The sequence below is a fragment of the Salvelinus sp. IW2-2015 genome, unplaced genomic scaffold (assembly GCF_002910315.2).
Source record: "Salvelinus sp. IW2-2015 unplaced genomic scaffold, ASM291031v2 Un_scaffold4265, whole genome shotgun sequence".
In the NCBI taxonomy this organism is placed as follows: domain Eukaryota; kingdom Metazoa; phylum Chordata; class Actinopteri; order Salmoniformes; family Salmonidae; genus Salvelinus; species Salvelinus sp. IW2-2015.
In genome coordinates, this window is record NW_019945536.1 from 35,244 (window position 1) to 43,705 (window position 8,462).

General features: G+C 43.5%; 1 pseudogene; it reads left to right on the top strand.

Moving 5' to 3' along the window:
* Positions 1–8,456, top strand: part of LOC112077090 (palmitoyltransferase ZDHHC3-A-like) — a 12,045-nt pseudogene extending 3,589 nt beyond the window's left edge.
* Positions 8,457–8,462: the final 6 nt, after the last annotated feature.

Genomic DNA, 8,462 nt, shown 5'->3' on the forward strand with positions numbered 1-8,462 from the left:
ATTAGGCTAGTAGTTGGATTGACATTAGGCACTGTAGATAAAGAGCCTTCATATTAGGCTAGTAGTTGGATTGACATTAGGCACTGTAGATAAAGTGCCTTCAGAAAGTATTCACACCCCTTGACTTTTCCCACATTTTTGTTGTTACAGTTTGAATTTTAAAATTGATTAAATTGAGATTTTGTGGCGCTGACCTGCACAAAATACCCCGTAATGTCAGTCAAATTGTTTTTTAAAAAGCTGAAAAGTCTTGAGTCAAGTATTCAACCCCTTTGTTATGGTAAGCTTAAAAATGTTTGAGTAAAAATGTACTTAACAAGCCACATTAATTGCATGGACTCTGTGTGCAATAATAGTGTTTAACATGATTTTTGAATGACTTCCTCATCTCTGTACCCCACCCATACAATTATCTGTAAGGTCGAGCAGTGAATTTCAAACACAGATTCAATCACAAAGACCAGGGGCCTCACAAAGAAGGGCACCTGTTGGTAGATGGGTAAAAAAAAGCAGACATTGAATATCCCTTTGGTGAAGTTATCAATTACACTTTGGACGGTGTATCAATACACCCAGTCACTACAAAGATACASGCGTCCTTCCTAACTCAGTTGCCGGAGAGGAAGAAAACCACTCAGGGATTTCACCATGACGACAATGGTGACTTTAAAACAGTTAGAGTTTAATGGCTGTGATAAACTGAGGATGGATGAACAACATTGTAGTTAAGAAATATGAAAGGAAGGAAGCCTGTACGGAATAAGAATCTTCCTAAACATGCATCCTGTTTGCAACAAGGCACTAAAGTAAAACTGCAAAAAATGTGGCAAAGCAATTAACTTTTTGTCCTGAATACAAAGGGTTATGTTGTGGGCAAATTCAATATCAGATTTGCCACCGATGCTCCTTATAGGACACTTCACTGCACTCTATACTCCTCTGTAAACTGGTCATCTCTGTATACCTGTCGCAAGACCCACTGGTTGATGCTTATTTATAAAACCCTCTCAAGGCCTCACTCCCCCCTATCTGAGATGTCTACTGCAGCCCTCATCCTCCACATACAACACCCGTTCTGCCAGTCACATTCTGTTAAAGGTCCACAAAGCACACACATCCCTGGGTCGCTCCTCTTTTCAGTTTGCTGAAGCTAGCGACTGGTACGAGCTTCAACAAACACTCAAACTGGACAGTTTTATCTTAATCTCTACATTCAAAGACTCAATCATGGACACTCTTACTGACAGTTGTGGCTGCTTTGTGTGATGTATTGTTGTCTCTACCTTCTTGCCCTTTGTGCTGTTGTCTGTGCCCAATGTTTTATACCATGTTTTGTGCTGCTACCATGTTGTGTTGCTACCATGCTGTGTTTGTGCCTTACTGTGTTGTCTTAGGTCTCTTTATGTAGTGTTGTCTCTCTTGTCGTGATGTGTGTTTTGTCCTATATTTATATATTTCTTTATTTTTAATCCCAGCCCCCGTCCCCGCATGAGGCCTTTTGGTAGGCCGTCATTGTCGATAAGAATTTGTTCTTAACTGACTTGCCTMGTTTAAATAAATAAATGACACATTGCTGAGTACCACTCCATATTTTCAAGCATGGTGGCGGCTGCATCATGTGTCATGTTATTAGTGTGCTTGTCATCGGCAAGGACTAGGGAGTTTTTTTAGGATAAAAAGAAACGGAACAGAGCTAAGCACAGACAAAATCCTAGAGGAAAACTTGGTTCAGTCTGCTTTCCAAGACACTCAGAGACAAATTCACCTTTCAGCAGGACAATAACCTAAAAACAAGACCAAATCTACACTGRAGTAGCTTACCACAACGACATTGAATGCTCCTGAGTGGCCTTGTTAGTTTTGACTTAAATCGGCTTAAATCTGACTTAAATGTGCTGTCTCGCAATGATCAACAACCAACTTGACAGAACTAGAAGAATTTTGAAAAGAATAATGTGCAAATATTGTACAATCCAGGTGTGCAAAGTTCTTAGACTTAAACCCAGAAAGACTCACAGCTGTAATCGCTGTCGCAAAGGTGATTCAAACATGTATTGACTCGGTTGTAAATACGTATGTAAATTGGACATTTCTGTATTTTCATTATCAATTAAATGTGCAAATATTTGTAAGAACATGTTTTCACTTTGTCATTATGGAGTAAATGTACAGTGTTACAGTATTGTATTTCTACTGAAGTGTACACTGAATGTAACAACAGATTCTAACTGTGTCTTCTATACAATGAGAAACAACAGATGCTAATTGTGTGTTCTATGCACTGGGATTCAGTTTGTTATTATGGAGTAAATGTACAGTGTTACAGTATTGTATTTCTACTGAAGTGTACACTGAATGTGCCACTATTTGCTCACAGTCGTACCACTTCTTCTTCCCTTTCTGCCCACAGCATGCGGGGACTGTGAGGCAGGCCCCGTCCTGAGTCTGTACAATGAAGAGCCCGGTGCACAGGTCTGTTTGTGTGACTACAAGGGGCCTGAGTGAATRTGGGTCTTTTCTAGAAGCTACGGTACCAGTGAGGATTTCCTACACTGGACAACTTGTTACAGCTGTTGGATCAGTCATTGATAATAATCTGCCAATTGTTTTCATGTCATTACATTAAGATGATAGGACTCCCTGAGTGTGGCAGCGGTCTAAGGCACTGCATCTCAGTGCTAGAAGCGTCACTACAGACCCTGGTTCGATTCCAGGCTGTATCACAACCGGCTATGATTGGGAGTCCCATAAGGCGGTGCACAATTTGCCAGTGTCGTCCGGGTTAGGGTTTGGCCGGGTAGGCGTCATTTGTAAGTAAGAATTTGTTCTCAACTGACTTGCCTAGTTAAATAAATATATAGGGGGATCTTAGCTATATTAAATCAATTCATGGGTTGATTAACCTTTATCATGGTTGGTATCTTGATGGAGTTTGTCCAAAATCATGTGACATGAAACATGACTTTCTGTCCATGTTTATAGCAGTGTAATGTGTCGTTTATATCATACATTAACCAGTTAAATTAGACATTAACATGAACCCCGGTTGTGAGAGAGCCTGGAATCGAACAGGGTCTGTAGTGATGCCTCTAACACTGAGATGCAGTGCCTTAGACCGGCTGTGCCACTTAGGAGCCTCTAACTGTAATAATATTTTGAATATCAATTTATTTGCAAGCCTAAACAATTCATTATTCTTAGTGGTAATGGCCTACCTGTTTGGTTTTTTTGGCATGTTTTTTTGGGGGGGGGGGGGATTCTAACTACTCAGCAGAAAAAGAAAACTTCCCTTTTTCAGGACCCTGTCTTTCAAAGATAATTTGTAAAAAATCCAAATAACTCACAGATCTTCATTGTAAAGGGTTTAAACACTATTTCCCATGTTGTTCATTGAACCATAAACGATTAATGAACATGCAGCTGTGGAACGGTCGTTAAGACACTAACAGTTACAGACGTATGCAATTAAGGTCACAGTTATGAAAACTTAGGACATAAAGAGGCCTTTCTACTGACTGAAAAACACCAAAAGAAGATGCCCAGGGTCTCTCTCATCTGTGTGATCGTGCCTTAGGCATGCTGCAAGGAGGCATGAGGACTGCAGATGTGGCCACGGCAATAAATTGCAATGTCGTGAGACGCCTGACAGGAGAGAGGACGGACAGCTGATTGTCCTCGCAGTGGAGACCACGTGTAAACACACTGCACAGGATCAGTACATCGAACATCACACCTGCGGGACAGGTAGGCGGATGGCAACAACAGCTGCCCAAGTTACACAGGAATGCACAATCCCTCCATCAGTGCTCAGACTGTCCGCAATAGGCTGAGAGAGGCTGGACTGAGGCTTGTAGGCCTGTTGTAAGGCAGATCCTCACCAGACATCACCGGCAACAACTCGCCTATGGGCACAAACCCACCGTCGCTGGACCAGACAGGACTGGCAAAAAGTGCTCTTCACTGAGGAGTCATGGTTTTGTCTCACGGTCGGATTCGCGTTTATTGTCAGGAATGAGCGTTACACCGAGGCCTGTATTCTGGAGCGGGATCGATTTGGAGGTGGAGGTCGTCATGGTCTGGGGCGGTGTGTCACAGCATCATCGGACTGAGTTGTTGCCATTGTAGGCAATCTCAACGCTGTGCGTTACAGGGAAGACATCTCCTCCTCATGTGGTACCCTTCCTGCAGGCTCATCCGACATGACCCTCAGCATGACAATGCACCAGCCATACTGTTCGTTCTGTGCGTGATATCCTGCAAGACAGGAATGTCAGTGTTCTGCCATGGCCAGGAAGAGCCCGGATCTCAATCCATTGAGCACGTTGGGACCTGTTGGATCGGAGGTGAGGAATGGGCCATTCCCCCCAGAAATGTCCGGGAACTTGCAGGTGCCTTGGTGGAAGAGTGGGGTACATCTCACAGCAAGAACTGGCAAATCTGGTGCAGTCCATGAGGAGGAGATGCACTGCAGTACTTAATGCAGCTGGTGGCCACGCCAGATACTGACTGTTCTTTTGATTTTGACCCCTTTGTTCAGGGACACATTATTCAATTTCTGTTAGTCACATGTCTGTGGAACTTGTTCAGTTTATGTCCGTAGTTGAATCTTGTTATGTTAATAAAATTTTAACATGTTAAGTTTGCTGAAAATAAACGCAGTTGACAGTGAGAGGACGTTTCTTTTTTTTTGCTGGGTTTATATTAGGCCCTGTGTACAATCATGTATAAATTGAGGTCCTTGAACATTACAATAAGTGCTTTTAAAAAAGTCTTGAATTTGACTTGCCAAATGTGTATGAACCTGCTTTAAGATATTATAGTCCTAGTCTGTTGTATAGGTGGAGTTACGGGCAATTTTTTATTTTCACTTTATTCCTCTAAGTATACTTGTGGACTGCATTCAAATCATTTTTTATTTTAGTTTCAAACCTAATTAAATTGATCCAATGGTCTCATTATTTCTAGAAAGATCACTGTGTGTAAAGCAAGATGTATTTGGTACAGCAGGTATGAATAACGTGTTGTTTAGGTGTAGGGACGTGGAGAGGCAGGCTGCCTGCCTGCAGACTGAGCAGCCGTGCCGTCCCCGTCTCCAGACATCCCAGCAGCATGTGTTTATCAGGTAGACGAGTTAGATTTACATCTAGTCCTTTTTAGCAGATGCTCTTATCCAGAGTGACTTACGTTTTCGTACTGGTCCCCGTGGGACTCGAACCCACAACCCTGGTTTTGCTAGTGGCATGCTCTACCAACTGAGCCACAGTGGGAACCAAAGTTGTCCATAATGCACGTTTGGGTTGCTAGACGTCGCGTTAGCGTGCATTGAATGGGTACAAATCAATTCTGGTCACTTTCCAAGTTTTCCACAATCCCGGGTTGGAGGATTCTCGGTATTTCCTGCTTTTTCAACCTAATTCCAGGAATCTTCCAGAAAACCTACCTAGTCTTTGTAATGAGAGGTCAGGTAGATACACTACCTGGATCTTGTCTAGGTTTGTATTTGTTATAGGCCTTATATTTCTGATTTTCTGATTTTTGTTGAATGTGAAGTACCTTTTTTGAAGTGCTCAGTGCAACAGCATCTTACGCACCAGTAAGTCTTACCGCAGTAAGAGCTTACCCAGTATCTTACCAGTCTTACAGACCAGTCTTTACCCGTCTCCCAGGCTGTCGCCCAGTTCTAGCTGCCACGCTGGGATAACGAGCACCTGAAAGGAATGAGTCAGCTGACTTCTAAAAAATTATGAATTATATATTTAATGTATGTATTTTTTTTTTTTTTTTACTCAAATAGCTGAGGCAACTTTATGTTTTTTTTTTTTTATATATATATTTTTTAAATGTGTGTATTAAAATGATTTGTTCATTCATTCATTCGGGACGCGTGTGGCATCGTGTGTTGGGGTCATCACGCTGGATGTTGGTGTTCTATGCTGAGTTTGTCGTGCTCTTCGTCATGCTGTTGCCTTCTAAAAACCTGACTATAGCTTAGTCAACGGGACTGTGTTCCACACTCTGGCCTTCCTGGCTCTCGCCTCTCACTTCAGGGCCATGTGCACCGACCCGGTGAGTTGTTGACCTGAACACACTATACACTGGCTCTGACTGTACACTTTAACACATGACACTGGGGCTGTAAACGTAGGACACGTGGCACTCGTAAACGTAGGACACTGGCTCGTAAACGTAGGACACTGGGCTCCGTAAACGTAGGACACTGGGCTCCTGTAAACGTAGGACACTGGGCCCTGTAAACGTGGACATGGCTCTGTAACGTAGGAACTGGCCTGTACACTAGGACACTGGGCCCTGTAAACGTAGGACACTGGCCTGTAAACGTAGGACACTGGCTGCTGTAAACGTAGGACATGGCCTGTAAGCGTAGGAACTGGCCTGTAAACGTAGGACACTGGGCCCTGTAAACGTAGGACTAGCTGGGCTGTAAACGTAGGAACCTGGGCCTGTAAACGTAGGACACTGGCGTGTAAACGTAGGACACTGGGCTCTAAACTTGACATGCTGGTGTTGTGTTCAGTTGGGAACAACACCGTACGTAGCAAAACGTTTTGAAACAGTTAAAGGAAAAGGAGAGTTTTGTTGTTGTTGGGATAAGTTCAGGTAGTGATTGCCTCTATTCGTTTAAAACGTTTCCTCCTGTTTTGTGCCCAACTGAACACGACTTTACTTCACATATCTCGTTGTTATTGTCAATTGTACTGTTAAATGCCTTTTCTTGCTGACTCTTTCCAACATGGGCATGTTAGTAGCTAGAAAACAAAACACGAGAAATAGAATTGAGAAGAACACGAGAAAGTTAGCTAGCTATATACAGGGTCCGTTCCAGGGCCAGCTGCTGGAAAAACCTATGTGTTATGGCTTTACACCCCCTGCTATAATGTGGATAAAGAGTTACCTATCTAACAGAACACAGAGGGTGTTCTTTAATGGAAGCCTCTCCAACAGAATCCAGATGGAATCAGGAGTTCCCCAGGGCAGCTGTCTAGGCCCCTTTTCAATCTTTACTAACGACATGTCACTGGCTTTGAGTAGAGCCAGTGTGTCAATGTATGCGGATGACTATACACGTCAGCTACTACAGAAACTGAAATGACTGCAACACTTAAAGAGCTGCAGTTTCAGAATGGGTGGCAAGAAATAAGTTCGTCCTAAATATTTCAAAAACTTAAATTATTGTATTTGGGACAAATCATTCACTAAACCCTAAACCTTGTGTGTTGTTATCTTGTCCGGAAGTTTCAGAAAAGCCTAGAATAGTGCGGTTACGAGAGTCCTGTTGATAGCAAATCCACAATCGGACGTCAGAGGTGGCTAGTTTTCTATTCGCTTTAATCTCGCGAGTGCTCCCTTCTCCTGCCTCTTTTTGCCTGCGTTTTCTCTTGGATAGCCTGAAAATTGGGTCGGAATTACACAAATATCCCAGGGCAGATGAGTCGATGTTGAAGCCGGAATTGAGATTAGTAACTGCCGATCTGATGTTCAAAAGTTCTTGTCGATCATAAGTAAAAAAAAATCACAAAATAGCAAAGTTGGATCAGAGCTCGCAAGACCTGCAGCCAATACAGTAATGCGCCATCTTCAACATAAAGCACATCAATATTCTATAACACTGCCTGACCACTGCAACAGTAGACCCCATTTTGTTGCGCCAACAGGCGAGTCATGATAAGTYATCAYGTCAACTCATTGCTCTCTGTCYGTCCTATAGGGAGCAGTGCCAACAGGGAACGCCACTAAAGAGTACATCGAGAGTCTCCAGCTGAAGCCGGGACAGGTGGTCTACAAGTGTCCCAAGTGCTGCAGCATCAAGCCTGACCGGGCACATCACTGCAGGTAGGGTAACCCTGACTAACACTGTCCCAGAGGACACTGCAGGTAGGGTGACCCTGACTAACACTGTCCCAGAGAACACTGCAGGTAGGGTAACCCTGACTAACACTGTCCCAGAGAACACTGCAGGTAGGGTTACATACACTGGTGGACACCATGGAGAGAGAGAGAACTAATTACACACACTGGTGGAGGGGAAACCATGGAGAGAGAGAGAACTAATTACACACACTGGTGGAGGGTTTCCCCTCCACCAGTGTGTGTAATTAGTTCTCTCTCTCTCCATGGTTTCCCCTCCATACTAGTGTGTGTAATTAGTTCTCTCTCCATGGTTTCCCCTCCATACTAGTGTGTGTAATTAGTTCTCTCCATGGTTTCCCTCCACTAGTGTGTGTAATTAGTTATCTCTCCATGGTTTCCCTCCACTAGTGTGTGCCAGCGCTGCATAAGGAAGATGGACCACCACTGTCCCTGGGTTAACAACTGTGTGGGAGAGAACAACCAGAAGTACTTTGTGCTCTTCACAGTACGTACCAGTGCATACTTAACATACCGGAACATTCCATACTGTAGACCCCATTTACATACTGGAACATTCCATACTGTAGACCCCA